The sequence below is a fragment of the Pristiophorus japonicus genome, chromosome 28 (genome assembly GCF_044704955.1).
Source record: "Pristiophorus japonicus isolate sPriJap1 chromosome 28, sPriJap1.hap1, whole genome shotgun sequence".
NCBI classification, from domain to species: Eukaryota; Metazoa; Chordata; class Chondrichthyes; family Pristiophoridae; genus Pristiophorus; species Pristiophorus japonicus.
In genome coordinates this window covers 13,485,708-13,501,777 of record NC_092004.1, presented here as the reverse complement: position 1 = coordinate 13,501,777, position 16,070 = coordinate 13,485,708, and the positions used below count along the sequence as shown (strand labels likewise).

The following is a 16,070-nucleotide window of genomic DNA, read 5'->3' as shown; positions in this document are numbered from 1 at the left end:
AAGAGTTGAGGTGCGTGTGGGGTGATTTGGGCACATCTTTACTCACGTGACAACATTTCAAAGGTAACTCAACGGCTGTAAAGCGCTTTGGGGCGTTATGAGCTCCTGACAGACGCTGCAGAACTGCAAGTGCTTCTTTGCAATAGTTCAATGCAAATTCAAAATTCACGGCAAAAGAATGGCTCGCCCGGGATTTCTCGCAAATTTCAAATAACAACCCCAAAGTGAGAATCATACACCTAGACCAACGAGCAAACTGCTTAGCAAATATGGAGATAAAGGCCTTACGAAGTGCTATCTGTTAATAAACCTCCAGTCAAATCTTCTCAGATTATTAAAAGCATTGCCAAAGGAAAAGCATGAGTTTTACCCTATATCTCAAGGGATATCTTGGTGACTTCAATCAAGAGTTGCCACAACAAAGTAGCACAAATAGAACTTTGATGGGAAGAATGTATTCGCACTACCATTGTGGTGTCTTTGGACTGTAGAGGCTGCACGGAGTTAAATGTAACCATTATTGAAACATTTTTAGTGTGTGTTGTTATTCTTGATCGGAGGAGCACATGAGACGGAATCAGTGACTTTGCCTTTTCGACATGTTTTCTGAAGCGCCGCACGGTCCCACTCCTGCAGTCAATGAGCTGTTGGGACGTTAATGTATCCATCATCATCATCATCATAGTTGGTCCCTTGAAACGAGAATGACTTGCTTCCAAGCCGAAAAAGGATGAGTTCACAGGTGTTTCAATGAAAGATCCGAACTACAACCCGAAGGGTGGAAGATGCCTGTGCGTGGATTTTTTTTAGTTGTGATGGCCGTTGCACCCCAGCCATCAAACGGGCTTGACAGAGCGAGGTCTTGGTCCAGTGGCAAGGGTTAAGCAGGTCGACTGGAGATCAGCTCTGCTGCACGGACCTAGTGCACACACATATCGCAGTGTGGGCTGGCCCGTGCTGCCCCTGGGCCACTGGCCCCGAACTCATGCCTCCCCTGGGCCCTGAACACATCCCTCCACAGTCTCTCGCCACTCCTTCGCCCCGGTCTCACTGCTCCTGCTGTATCTGCCCACGCTCCAATCACAGACCTGCACCTTGATGACGTCACTCTTCGCTGCCGCTGCCCTCCTGCACCAGCTCGCGCTGCTCCCTGGAGTAGTCTCCCGGGACCTCCAAGCTGCTCCCAGGGCCGCTCGCCGTTCCTTTTATGGCCCCGACCTGCCGCTGGTGTTCTCCCGTTAGTGTATCCAGGCTGCGGGTGGCCACCCCGAGTGCAGCAGAAGGGTTTCTGCATTAGTTCTGGGTGGGGACAGTATCTTTCCCCTTCTCTCTTCCTCTTGTCTTTATCCCTGTGCTTTTATTTCTCTATTTATTCCCCCTGTCTCAGTTTCTAGTGTTTAAAAGGGAACAAAAGATGAAATGAGTGTCACTGTGGAGCAATTTCTCTCACTCAAAGTTAGACGCACTACCGTTGCGCCATGAGGTCTAGATAGCTAGCCGTTGATAGTCAGGTTCATATATAAATATATATAAATATATCTACATGTATCATAACTGTTCCCTGGTGGTTGAGGGGTTCAGATCCGGCGCACTAACCTGCTTTCAATTGTCGATCAATTCATCGCATAAAAATAATTGAGTTCGGTGAGACGATCAATAATTGCTGTAATCACCATGAATACCAATTCTTTCTGTGATAGACCGATATTACAGACGATCTGGCTTCTCCTGCCCTTTGCCAGGCACGTGTTCCGGGTTTAATTTTGTAAACTGGGCGAATTCGCTGATCGCGGGGAAACGGTAGGAGCCTCTGTGGCCCCAGTGTGAGGATGTGGAAGTGAACACGGTGGCTGGGTGACCCGTGACATTTCTGTAAAGGGCAGTGGAGGAGAAGGATTGAGAACTTTCAGTGTGGGACAGAAGTTGTTTCAGGTGAGCCAACACATTCCCGATCAGCACAGAGGGAGCTCACTGGTCAGCTCCACTCTGTTGTGCCAGCTGTGCCAGAGGTTTCTGTAGTGTAGTGGTTATCACGTGTGCTTATCACGTTTGCATTACACATTAAAGGTATGAGGTTCGATCCCGGGAAGGAGCATTATGTTTAAACTTGCTCTAAAGGAACAATTAGAGGCGAGTTTCGTCTCCTGTCAAATAGTGTCTGACCTGCTGAGATTTCCAGCATTTGCTGTTTTTATTTGCTATTTATTCTCCTGGCAAAAGTGATCCCTTATTCCTTAAGTGCTCTTTATTTCACTTCAATACATAGATAACTTTCAGTGAGAGAAAACGGATCCACCGGGGACATTTCGCGTGTGAGACCAACGTGATATCCGCCACACTGCAGCCCATCAAAGGGCGAGAGACCACTGAATATAAAGGATGAGCTCACAAATATCAGGGGCAGTGCATTCTGGTCAACGTCAAACCCTCCTTTCTTATTCAGCAGAGGCATGAACGGGAGTCAGACGCCACAAAGTTTAATTAAAGACACAAATGCAATAACTCTTCCAAATCTTTTCACTGTAAAATTCTTGAACTTTATTTGAAATCCTACTGCGTTGAATCTGAAAATGAGCACCATGCGCTTTTATCTTCACTACTGATTCTATTTTCTGTGCATGGTCAGAATAACCGGTGCTGTTAAATTTGACAAAAGTTGCCCCAGATTTCTGATGTCATCGGCAATGAAGATTTTGAACCAGATCCTAGAATACAGTGTGTAAAATGGGTCAACATGCAGAATAAAATAAGAACATAAGAAATAGGAGCAGGAGTCGGCCATACGCCCCTCAAGCCTGCTTCGCCATTTAATACGATCATGGCTGATCCGATCATGGACTCAGGTACACTTCCCTGCCCGCTCCCCAAAGCACAGGACAAATGATTGAAGTATCGACTGTCCCTCAGTTAGCATTTCTTTCATTGTGCAAAAGAAGGTGAGGGTTTAATTAATGATGCTTTCCCGTGAAAGCAACACAAAAGTTTTAGAAAAAACCATACAGTGACTGGGAGGTGAGCGCTGCTTCTGACACCAGGTGGGAATGAGCGGAGATTTTAAAGCTCCTTGTATTGTGACACCTTCATATAGACGAACATCTGAGTCTTATGATGTAGATCTCGTGTCGCAATTGTAGCGTGAGTGATTTCAGTTCCGAAGGTAGCGTGTTTAAATCACATCAGGGTTACTGTACTTTTAGATATTGTTCTTCCAGAATTAATATATTCTTTGCTGTTTGTCAATAACCAGACCCTTGCTCCAAGGTTTGTCTCACTGTTTCCCCGGTGTCAGACAGAGATACGCCTGCTGCCCTCATTTATTACATGTTTCAGGATACAAAAGTTCAAAATCAACCTGCAGATGGCCACATACAGCATTAAATAGTCAGGATGGCCGAGCGGTCTCAGGTATTGTGTTCAGGTTGCAGTCTTCTCTCGAGGTCTGTGTTTAAATCTGACATTTCTTATTTTTAATCATTAAGTGAAACTCATTGTTTGACACCATGATCAACTCCTTCAAAGTGAGATTCAGCAGTTCACTTGCTCGCTTAACATTTCCGTCTGACCGGGTGCTGAAAGTGGAGATGTTTCCGCAGTGTAGCGGTTAACACGTTCGCCTCACATGCGAAAGCTCACCGGGTGGGAATATTTTCTGGAGCTTTCTCCTCATGCATGCTCAGGGGCGAGTTTGTTCTCCTGTGAAAGCTCATAAGGTCATAAACATGTAAGGATTAGGGGCCGGAGTAGGCCATTCGGCCCCTCGAGCCTGGTCCACCATTCAAGAAGATCCTGACAGTTCCTCGACAGCAAGTTTAAACATCTGGGGTGGAGCCAACAGGCGCCTGGCTGCAATCAGTGACAAAAACGTCTATTTGGTAGAAGCCCCGTGAGATCAATCGGTCGAGCATGAGAATCTTAATCTCGAATTTGGGGGTTCGAGCCCCACGTTAACTGTTAAAGCATGTCCCAATTTGCACAGTGTGTTTTCGGTATCTGGTTCAAAATGTTCATTGCTGGTAACATCAACAGGAGACTGGGCAAACAGTGAGAAAGACTTTAGAGCAAAGGTCTGGTTATTGTGAAACACCAAAGAAATTATATAAATTCAAGAAACATAGAAAACATAGCAAATAGGTGCAGGGGTAGGCCATTCGGCTCTTTGAGCCTGCACCACCATTCAATGAGTTCATGGCTGAACATGCAACTTCAATACCCCATTCCTGCTTTCTCGCCATAGCCCTTGATCCCCCTAGTCTGAAGGACTACATCTCACTGATTTTTGAGAAGAATAACCTCGAAAAGAAATGTGACCCCGACACCCAGGAAGAAGTGTTAAGGCAGAAGATTAAATGCTGCATTCCTCTGTTCAAAAAATTCCTTTCACAAACATTTCTCTGACCGTAACTGCACAAAACAAAAATGTTCCTTTCAAAGTCATTAAACTTCCGAATTTCCGCGCCCCCCGAATCTCCTGAATCAGATGCCTCTAGTTTTGCCGACTCAATCCATGTCCCTTTGCAGTGTTCTGCTTCCACCCACACTATGAAATGTGCCACTAACTTATAGAATCATGGAATGGTTACAGCACGGAAGGCCATTCGGCCCGTCGAGCCCATGCCGGCTCTCAGCGAGTCCCACTCCCCCGCCCTTTCCCCGTAGCCCTGCAATTGTTTTTCCTTCAGACACTGATCCAGCTCCCGTTTGAAAGATAAGATTGAGTCTGCCTCCACCATCCTTTCAAGCCGTGCATTCCAGATCCTAACCACTCGCTGCTAAATTGCCACCTCCTGTTCCTATGTGTAAAGTCTGGGAAACACTAGATCAATTCCTGCCACACTCACAGCCTTCCTAAATATAGCACCATCACTCTATTCTCATAAAACCAGGTCCTGAAGTCGAGGCCAGCTGTGCAGGTTAAAGCTCTGGTGATGTTCCGAACATTGCTGTAGTGTTTTCGTAATGTAGTGGTTATTAGATTCACCTCACACGCGAAATGTCCCTGGTTCAAAACTGCGTGGAAACATTTTGAAAACATGTTCAATCAAATATTTGAAGAAATGGATTTATTCATAATAGTGGTTCAATATTAACAAAAAACAATGTCCCACAACCTTGTTAAATTTTCTGATATCTCTGTTCAGTTCTGTATACACTCAAACTGAATGCTCATAAAAGTATTGGAGTGGGAACTCACTGGATAACAGCACAGCTGGCAATGTTTGTGGAATATATTCGCGCAGCCAAAACGCACAATGACAACCTGGAATCATGCAGCACCGAATCCACGGGGAAAAACAGTTAAATGCTTCGTCCCTGGGTGGGCTCGAACCACCAACCTTTCGGTTAACAGCCGAAAACGCTAACCCATTGCGCCACAGAGACTGACGCAATTACACACTGCAAGACATCCCAAACCAGGGTGTCAGTCAGTTAAAGCTTCAGATTGCTCTGACCGGGATGAAACTTGTCCACTCTCAGTTGTACTTTTCCCAAGTAAAGGGTGGGACATTCATTGTGGATGTGTGGAAGCAGTCTGGTCCCACACACTGCAGACACTTCCATGTCACCACCAACCAGCTCTCCCACAACCGGTGTGATCTACCTTCCAGCCTTCCGGTGCCTTGTCTGTGACGAAGTTTTCTGATAGTCCCGAAGCCGGTATTAGGTATTAATTCCTTTTCAGGTCCTGACTGCGGATATTGCTGTGATTAAACGCAAACACAATGCTAACAGGGACAGTTCAATTCTCCGTTTCTTTGCTTGGTGAAATTTCAAAGATTGAAAGCGACGCACATCAACCCCAAACCTCGTCACCTACTCGCTAACTGGACAAAACTTTGCATTTTCTTTCCATGCCAAGCATTTTATATCAATACATTGCAATGCCAACGCACTTTTTACCTGGCAAGACTGAAGTACAAGCTGTGATGAACAGTGTGAAACAGAAACAGCTACTTGTAAAACCATAGCCTCGATGGCATCTGTGTGAATTGCTCTGCATCGATAATTAGCAGAGAGCAAAGAGAGGAAACTGATGGTGTGGATGAGAAAAGGCCGAGCCAAAGTGTACTGTTGGAGATGATTTTGTTGTTTTTGAGAAATGTTTCAAATATTTTACCATGGTTAGTTCCATAGTGTAATGGTGAGCACTCTGATCTGAGTTCAAATCTCGGTGGAACCTGATTCCTTGTTGTCCCAGCTGCTGAAAATTTGGGACAAACAAGTGAAAGACACCTGGTGCTGGTGGGCAGTTTTGTTGCCTTTGTCATTGATGCTTGATCTACAAATCTAGTTATCAAATCGTGTGCTCAACCATCAGTTACCTGTTACAAAATGTTGTAAACGGCTGTCTTGCTCTTTTTGCTTCGTTGCTTTTAACCTCGAATTACCCGCACACATTCCGTTGTAGTAAAGGCAGGATCGGGTCTTTTATTTAAACATTCATACCAAACAAACCAAGTATGAAAGTTACTGAGAACACTTCACAAAGGCAGCTTGCTTCGATTTCCGTGGCTGCTTGAGACACACACCTTCCGAATGTCCAGTGTCTCTGGTGTCTGCGTGTGTGAGTCTCATCTTTATACTCTTATTTCTTTACATTTAGACAATCACAGCAAACGGGTTTGTGAATTGTTTAACACACAGACTTAATATTGCTTGTTTAACCTACAGATGTCATTCAATAGTATCAAAGGTACAATCAAATATTTAACATACAGACAATGACCAGTTACTCATTTCAATGGCTGAAGGCACCACATTGTCTAACAGTCTCTTTCCATCCAAACTTCAATCTTCCTGTTTTTTAATCCAAACTTCAGACTGCGTGCTGAAGCAAAGAGTTCAGCAATGCGGGACTGTGCTCTCACATTCCCCCACTTCTTCTCCTCGCCTCTCTGCAGGTCTTATCTGGGTAACATACATTTGCATGGTGGCTCGAGCTCGTTCAACAGCATTGTCCACTTGTAGTCCTTGTTTTCCATCACGCCATCCGCAGTAAATCAAAATGACCAGCACGACCAGCTGAACCAGCACCAGCATAAGGACAGGGTGTATTATTGTGTTCATCACGCCTGTTGCCGTCGGGTTCCATCCCAACAATGACTCCCACCAGCTTACATGTCCAATCTGGTCCAAAGTTGTGTGTACATTTACGATTTCCGCAGTTTGATGGTTAATGTCCACAACGATTGCTTGATTCAAACTCTGTAGCTGTTGAAATGTTGTATTCCATTTCCGTATTTCCTTCTTCCAAATAGCAGCACGCTTCGGGTCAAAGTAGGGTTGTTGTAGATTCAGATTCTCAGGATGCCATTGTAAAGTCCGTTGGTCTGTGATCACCATAGCCATTTTTACTTAAAAGTCAATTTTCAATTTTTGATGTTTCCAACTGAATTCCATGCTGTTTACACTCAGAAATGTAAACTTACAATCGGTGTCTTCGACTAAGTCTGTTACCCTCTGCCCAGGTTTTAACAATTTCCTCTGCTTTGTGGGAGAAGGATGACGGAAATGCTGAATAGTCAGTCGAGAGACCCAGTCCTTCTCTCAGTTCACCCTTCGGAACTGCTGTAATTCACTCTCTCGACATTTGCAACAATCCAACTTCTATTTCGCATCCTTAAAGATCATGTTTGTAACTCCCAAATTTGAGCTTTTCACTGAACATCTCATCAGTTCTGAGACAGCCCATTCCTGCAGAAACTTTAAATGTTTCTGAACAAGCTTCTCCCTCTGCTTTCATCTCTGACTGTTCAGTAACTGCTCCTCGTGTATCTGGGGTGTTGGGGAACTGTCTCTGAAGAGGGGAATCCCCTTCCTCCAGGAGCACCTTCATTTGTCCGGCTGACCCTGTGTCCATTTCCCGCTGCCCTTCCACACAAGCCTCGATAAGGGTATGGCCACCCCTATCCTGAAGTAAGGGTCCTAAAGGAACGACATGTGTGGTTGAGGCACGGCATCCCTATAGGGATCCTCCCTCACCTGCGGAATCTACCCCCGACCTCAGCAACTAAACCGAGGTATCATTCCTGTCTGTGTCTCCAGCTTCTCTTTCCTGATTCTTCAACTTTTCTTTTCACTTTTCTAATTCTTTAGCCAGTCTATCCCTGCCCTCTATCAACTGACGGCCACCACCTTGTCCTGCTCCTTTTATGTGACTCCTCGCGGGATTCATCCTCTCAGGCCCTTCTGCATTCCATCGCTGTAACCCCTGTCTCACTTCCATGACTGAAATTCCTGCAGCTCCCTGATACAAGCTTTCTACCCTTGCCAACCATTTATCAAAACGATCATTCCCACCCCAGGCATCTACTTCCAGAACTACTGACGGGGATAGGAGAGTCAAAATGATCTCTCTATGTGTACCATCCCCGTAATGACTGATATCAATCCAATTACTTCCCAAACCTTTACACAACTGGAATATACGTTCCCCAGTTTCCCTGGGTCCTTCCCCTGGTAATACTGCAAGCCGCTTTATTAACTGTGGCCCTGAGTGAGTAACAAAGATTGCAGCTATTATTCTACCAAGCATGAGACCTGGAAGTTGTTTCAAAACCTACTACCTTTCCCCGGTGATTCCCTAAAGCTCACAGAACCATGTGAACCCTCGGTTTCTCTGATATGTTCCCTGACTGCCACCATCCCAGAATATTACACCACATCTGGGCAAACTTATTAAGATCCTAAAGAGGTGCGGGCCCACTTCACGAAGGATAGCTTTCATGTCCTGTAACTTGACCCCTCCTCGCTCATACCAGGTATCCCCAAAACCACTTAAGGTCGTGTTATCTTCACGAGCTCCACAGGGAGTAGAGAAATCATGATCCTGCTCTCGCCTTGTCCGCTCGAGCGTGCTTCCCCCACTCTCCACATTACCGGAAGGTCCTGTGTAATGTTGTGGGGTGTCAAGCGCCTGAGTAACCGAAGAGGCATTTAAGTACTCCGCCTCCGATCCTAACGTTGCCACGTGAACCACACGGGTTCGAGGCTCCGAAGTCAGAGAAGACAAAGGAGCTGTGGAAGGGAACCGTAGCCATTCTCCCTGTCCCTTAATCCGATTTTCAACTCTCAGACCCAGGGAATCCTCCGAATACCACCCAGCATTATCGATTGCTGTCTCCGTGGGCAACCTAATACCACCATCTGCTGCAGCTTAGATATTCCTTTCTCTAGATCTTGATTACGCATCTGTTCATCAGCAAGATGATGATCCAGTGTCACAACAGTCCTGGCTGCCCCGAGTGCCTGAAATCACCAATTCTCTACTTCTTTACTCACTGCTGTTAGCTGCTCTCTGAGTTCTGAGACTTCCCTATCTCGAGCCTCAGCCTCTTCTCCTAACGTTTGAATCCCCAGCATGAGACACTGCAACACTAACGCTTTTCTCTTTTTATCACTTTTTAACCCAAACACTTTAATCTTTTTTAACTGGACACTCTTCACTAAGGACTGCCGTGTCTCTCTCCATCCTCCTGTCATTGTTTCCTGTCTTATCCCATCAGTTCTCCCTTTCGACTCAATCCACTCATTAAGAAATGGCTGGAGCTCAACTGAAATATCCCCTGAGCCTCCCATTACTAACTGAAGATCCCTTTAATCACGACAACTAAGAGAATGCTCACCCCTCGAACTGATGTGTGGGAAACACTTCTTCCAACAACTCAGCCAACTTTCTGCTTCATGTCGGGGGCTTCAAATAAGCCAAAGAAATTTTGAAAATCACGTCGTGATCACCAAAATGTTGTAAACGGCTGTCTTGCTCTTTTCGCTTCGTTGCTTTTAACGTCGAATTACCCGCACACACTCCGTTGTAGTAAAGGCAGGATCGGGTCTTTTATTTAAACATTCATACTAAACAAACCAAGTGCGAATGTTACTGAGAACACTTCACAAAGGCAGCTTGCTTCGATTTCCGTGGCTGCCTGAGACACACACCTTCCGAATGTCCAGTGTCTCTGCTGTCTGTGTCTCGACAGTCCATAAAATTCTCATCTTTATACTGAAAAAGCCTTTGAACTCTTAGTCTTTCCATTTATACAATCCTGACTAACTGCTTTCTGAATCTTTTAACAGGCAGACTTAATGTTGCTTGTTTAACCTGCAGTTGTCATTAAATAGTAACAAGGTGACACTCAAATACTGAACATACAGACATCATCAAATCGTTTAGTCCTGAGTTTCCATTATTCCCACCGTAACAAGGTACTCAAATATTTAACATCCAGACAATGACCAGTTACACATCTCACTGGCTGAAGGCACCACATTGTCTAACAGTCTCTTTACCATCCAAACTTCAATCTTCCTGTTATTTCATCCAAACTTCAGACTGCATGCTGAAGCAAAGAGTTCAGCAATGCGGGACTGTGCTAACACAGAGCACAGGATTTGACAACGAGACTTGTAGATCAAGCATCAATGACAAAGGCAACAAAACTGCCCACCAGCACCAGGTGTCTCTCACTTGTTTGTCCCAAATTTTTAGCAAGCATTCAGTTTCCACCGAGATTTAAACTCAGATCGCTGGATTCATGTCCAGAGTGCTCACCATTACACCATGGAACCAACGATGCCAAATTCTTTGAAACATTTTTCAAAAACAAGATCATCTCCAACATTACACTTTGGCTCGGCCTTTTCTCATCCACACCGTCAGTTTCCCCACTTTACGCTCTGCTAATTATCGATGCAGAGCAATTCACACAGATACTGTCGAGGCTATGGGTTCTCAAGTAGCTGTTTCTGTTTCATACTGTTCATCACAGCTTGTACTTCAGTCTTGCCAGGTAAAAAGTGTGTTGGCATTGCAATGCATTAATGTAAAATGCTTGGAATGAAAAGAAAATGCAACTTTTTATTGATTGCAAAACCTGCATTGCCTGCATTTCAAAAAGCGTTGCTTTTATTCATCCTGCTGACTGCATATTGCACAGATAATCTCAGCACTCATTGTGCAGGCAAAGGCAGCAACAAACTAGTTTCTCCTCCGCTGATTTGTAACAGGTAACTGACGGTTGAGCACACGATTTGATAACTAGACTTGTAGATCAAGCATCAATGACAAAGGCAACAAAACTGCCCACCAGCACCAGGTGTCTTTCACTTGTTTGTCCCAAATTATTAAATTATTGACTCTCATTCAGTTAGCATTTCTTTAATTATGCAAATGAAGATCATCGGTTAATTAATTATGTTTTCCGGTGAATGCAGGATAACAGTTAACAAAAAGCCCCAACGCGGGGCTCGAACCCGCGACCCTAAGATTAAGAGTTTCATGCTCTCCCAATTCATCGAGCGGGGCTTCTGCCAAATGCGGGTTTTTGTCGTTGATTGTAGCCAGGCGCCTGTTGGCTCCGCCCCAGATGTTTAAACTTGCTGTCGAGGAACTGCCAGGATCTTCTTGAATGGTGGACCAGGCTCGAGGGGCCGAATGGCCTACTCCGGCCCCTAATCCTTACATGTTTATCATCTCATGACTTTTCACAGGAGAACAAACTCGCCTCTGAGCATGCATGAGGAGAAAGCTCCAGAAAATATTCCCGCCCAGTGAGCTTTCGCTTGTGAGGCGAACGTGTTAACCGCTACACTGCGGAAACATCTCCACTTTCAGCACCAAGTCAGCCGGAAATGTTAAGCGAGCAGGTGAACTGCTGAATGCCACTTTTAAAGAGTTGGTCGAGGTGCCAAACAATGAGTTTCGCTCAATGATTAAAAGCAGAAAGTGTCAGACATTGGATTTGAACCCACTCCTCCATATGCAATTGCAATCCAAACACAGCACCTTCGACTGCTCAGCCATCCTGACTCGGTGCGGCTGTGTTTGGCCCCTTGCAGGTTGATTTTGAACTTTTGTGTCCTGTCACATGAAATAAATGAGGGCAGCAGGCGTATCTCTGCCTGATACCGGGGAATCAGTGAGACAGACCTTGGAGCAAGGGTCTGGTTATTAAGACACAGTGAAGAAAATATTGATTCCGGAATTATCCCAAAGGTCAGGAACCCAGACATGATTTCGATAGCAGTGTCCTCATCTCGAGTGAGATGCGTTACCATTGCACCACGAGCTCTACACAACGAATATGAGATGTTTATCGATATGAACGTTCCTCAAGATAACGGCTTTAAAATCCCCGCCCATTCCCACTCGGAGTCAGAAGCAGCGCTCACTTGCCAGTCACCGTCCGTTTTTTTGCAGAGCTTTTGTTTTTATTTCACGGGAAAGCATCATTACTTAACCCAATGTCATCTTTTGCACAATGAAAGAAATGCTGACTGAGGGACAGTCGATACTTCAATCATTTCTTCTTTGTTTTGCATGTTAACTGTTAAACCAGATCCCATTTTACACAATTTTTGTCGGGGATTGTTTCAAAATCTTCATTGCTGATGAAACCGGGAATCTGGGGCAAATTTTGTCAAATTTAACAGCACCGGTTAATCCGACCATGCACAGAAAATAGAATCAGTTGTGAAGATAAAATCCCACGGTGCTCATTTTCAGATTCAACATCGTAGGATTTCAAATAAAGTGCAAGAATTTTACAGTGAAAAGATTTGGAAGTGTTATTTGAATTTTTGTCTTTAATGGCGACTTTGTGGCGTCTGACTCCCGTTCATGACTCTGCTGAATAAGAAGGGAGGGTTTGACGTTGACCAGACTGCACTGCCCCTGATATTTGTGAGCTCATCCTTTATATTCAGTGGTTTCTCGCCCTTTGATGGGCTGCAGTGTAGCGGATATCACGTTGGCCTCACACGCGAAAGGTCCCCGGTGGATCCGTTTTTTCTCACTCAAAGTTATCTATTTATTGGTTAAATAAAGAGCAATTCAGGAATAAGGGAGCCCTTTTGCCAGGAGAATAAATAGCAAATAAAAACAGCAAATTCTGCAAATCTCAGCAAATCAGGCAGCATTTGCCAGGAGACGAAACTCGCCTCCGATTGTTCCCATTTGGCAAGTTTAAACAAAATGTTTCTGCCTGGGATCGAACCAGGGACTTTTTGCGTGTAAAGCAATCATGATAACCACTACACTACAGAAGCCACTGGTACAACAGCCCCAACAGAGGGGAGCTGACCAGTGAGCTCCCTCTGTGCTGATCGGGAATGAGGAGGCTCACCTGAAACAACTTCAGTCCCACACTGCAAGCTCTCAATCCTTCTCCTCCACTGCCCTTTACAGAAATGTCACGGATCACCCAGCCACGTGTTCACTTCCACATCCTCACAGTGGGGCCACAGAGGCTCCTACCGTCTCCCCGCGATCAGTGAACTCACCCAGTTTGTAAAATTAAACCCGGAACACGTGCCCGGCAAAGGGCAGGAGAAGCCAGATAGTGTGTAAGCTCGGTCTATCGCAGAAAGTATTGGTATTCATGGTGCTTACAGCAATTATTAATCGTCTCACAGACCTCAATTATTTTTATGCGATGAATTGATCGAGTATCGTTACCACTTCAGTGCGGCAGATCTTAACCCCTCGACCACCAGGGAACAGTTATGATAGATGTTGATAGATTTATATATATATATATAAGAACCTGAATATCAACGGCTAGCTACCTTGACCTCATGGCGAACAGCAGTGCATCTAACTTTGATTGAAGTAAATTGTTCCACAATGAAACCCATTTCATCTTTTGTTCCCTTTTAAACGCTAGAAACTGAGACAGGGGGAATAAATAGAGAAATAAAAGCACAGGGATAGAGACAAGAGGAAGAGAGAAGGGGAAAGATACTGCCCCCACCCAGATCTAATGCAGAAACCCCTCTGCTGCGCTCGGGGTGGCCACCCGCAACCTGGATACACTTACGGGAGAACACCAGCGGCAGGTCGGGGCCATAAAAGGAACAGTGAGCGGCCCTGGGAGCAGCTTGGAGTTCCCGGGAGACGACTCCAGGGAGCAGCGCGAGCTGGTGCAGGAGGGCGGCGGCAGCGAAGTGTGATATCATCAAGGTCCAGGTCAGTGATTGGAGCGTGGGCAGATACAGCAGGAGCGGCGAGATCGTGGCGAAGGAGCGGCGAAAGACTGTGGAGGGATGTGATCGGGGCCCAGGGGAGACATGAGTTCAGGGCCAGGGGCCCAGGGGCAGCACGGACCAGCCCACACTGCGATATGTGTGCACACTGGGTCCGTGCAGCAGAGCTGGTCTCCAGTCGTCTTGTTTAACCCTTGCCACAGGACGAATACCTCGCTCTGTCAAGCCCGTGTGATGGCTGGGGTGCAACGGCCATCACACGTTAAAAAAATCCACGCACAGGCATCTTCCACCCTTCAACATACATTTCAGGACCTGGAATATTGAAACACCTGTGAACTCATCCTTTTTTGGCGAGGAAGCAAGTCATCCTCTCTTTGAGGGACTGCCTATGATGATGATGAACTGGATTTGCTGCAGTCTGCGGGCAGCAGGTGATGAAAGAGGGCGTGAGAGGGTGAGTGACAGGTGGGCACTGCTTCTGATGCTGTCTGACCCACGCTGGGAGCAGCCGGGGATTTTAAAGCCCTTTCATTGCACCAATGCAGGGTAAATGAAACTGTGTTTCAGGAACCTTCATGTTTCCAAACATGGAAAATTTGCACTGTAGACCTTGTGGTGCAACGGTAGTGTGTCTGACTCCCGATCGGAAGGCTGTGTATTTAAATCATGTCGGGATCATTGTTCTTCAAAAGTTGCAAACTTCTTTGTTGTTTGGCTATAACCTGACACTTGCTCCAATGTTTGTATCACTGTTTCCCAGGTGTCAGGCACAGATATGCCAGATGCCTTCATTTACTTCATGTAACAAGACACAAAAGTTCAAAATTGAAATGAACTTACAGTCTAGATGGCCGTCGAAGGTGCTGCGTTCAGTTTGCAGTCTGCTCTTAAAGCGCGATTTCAAATCCCTTTTCTTATTTTTAGTCATTAAGCAAAACTGATTTGATTGGCACCACGACCAGCTCCTTAAAAGTGGCATTCTGCAGTTCACCTGCTCGCTTAATATTTCCGTCTGACCGGGCGAGATTGTTCTCCTGTGAAAGGTCATATGATCATAAACATGTAAGGATTAGGAGCTGGAGTAGGCCATTCGGCCCCTCGAGCCTGGTCCACCATTCAAGAAGATCCTGGCAGTTCTTCGACATTAAGTTTAAACATCTGGGGCGGAGCCAACAGGCGCCTGGCTGCAATCAGCGACAAAAACGTTTGCTTTAGCAGAAGCACAGCGAGCTCAGTTGATACAGCGTGAGATTTTTAATCGCAGATTCTCGGGTTCGAACACCAAGTTTGTTGATTACTTTTTAACTACATTTTATGTTGCTTTCACGGGAATACATCGTTAATTAACCGATGATCTTCTTTTGCACAAATAAAGAAATTCTAACTGAAGGAGATTCCATAATTGGATAATTTACCCATGCTCTGCAAGTTAACTCTTAAACCATAAACCATTTTACACACTGCTTTTGGGGTCTGGTTCAAAATGTTCATTGCTGGTAACATCAACAGGAGACTGGGGAAACAGTGAGACTGACTTTAGAGCAAGGGTCTGGTTATTGTGAAACACCAAAGAAAATATACATTCTGGAAGAATAACATCGAAAGGAAATGAGACCCGACACCCAGAAAGAAGTGTTAAGACAGAAGATGAAATGCTGCATCCCTTTCTGCAAAAAATTCCTTTCACAAACATTTCTCTGACCGAAGCTGCACAAAACAAAAATCTTCGTTTCAAAGTCATTAAACTCCCGAATTTCCGCTTCACCAGAATCTCCTGAATCAGATGCCTCTAGTTTTGCCGACTCAATCCATGTCCCTTTGCAATGTTCTGCTTCCACCACACTATGAAATGTGCCGCTAACTTATAGAATCATGGAATGGTTACAGCACGGAAGGGCATTCGGCCCATCAGCCAGTGCCGACTCTCAGCGAGTCCCACTCCCCCGCCCTTTTAACGTAGCCCTGCAATTGTTTTTCCTTCAGACACTAATCCAACTCCCGTTTGAAAGATAAGATTGAGTCTGCCTCCACCACCCTTTCAAGCCGTGCATTCCAGATCCTAACCACTTGCTGCTAAATGGTCATCT

The 16,070-nt window shown here is 45.4% G+C and overlaps 1 protein-coding gene and 2 non-coding genes across 4 annotated transcripts in view; all 3 read right to left on the bottom strand.

The window, feature by feature from the left end:
* The window catches only part of LOC139239597 (zinc finger protein 664-like), a 351,778-nt gene that overhangs the window by 109,767 nt on the left and 225,941 nt on the right, over positions 1-16,070 (bottom strand). The window lies entirely within an intron of this gene.
* On the bottom strand, positions 5,306-5,379 carry trnan-guu (transfer RNA asparagine (anticodon GUU)). Its single transcript has one exon. It is a non-coding gene; the product is annotated as a tRNA-Asn (tRNA).
* Positions 12,972-13,044, bottom strand: trnav-uac (transfer RNA valine (anticodon UAC)). Its single transcript has one exon. It is a non-coding gene; the product is annotated as a tRNA-Val (tRNA).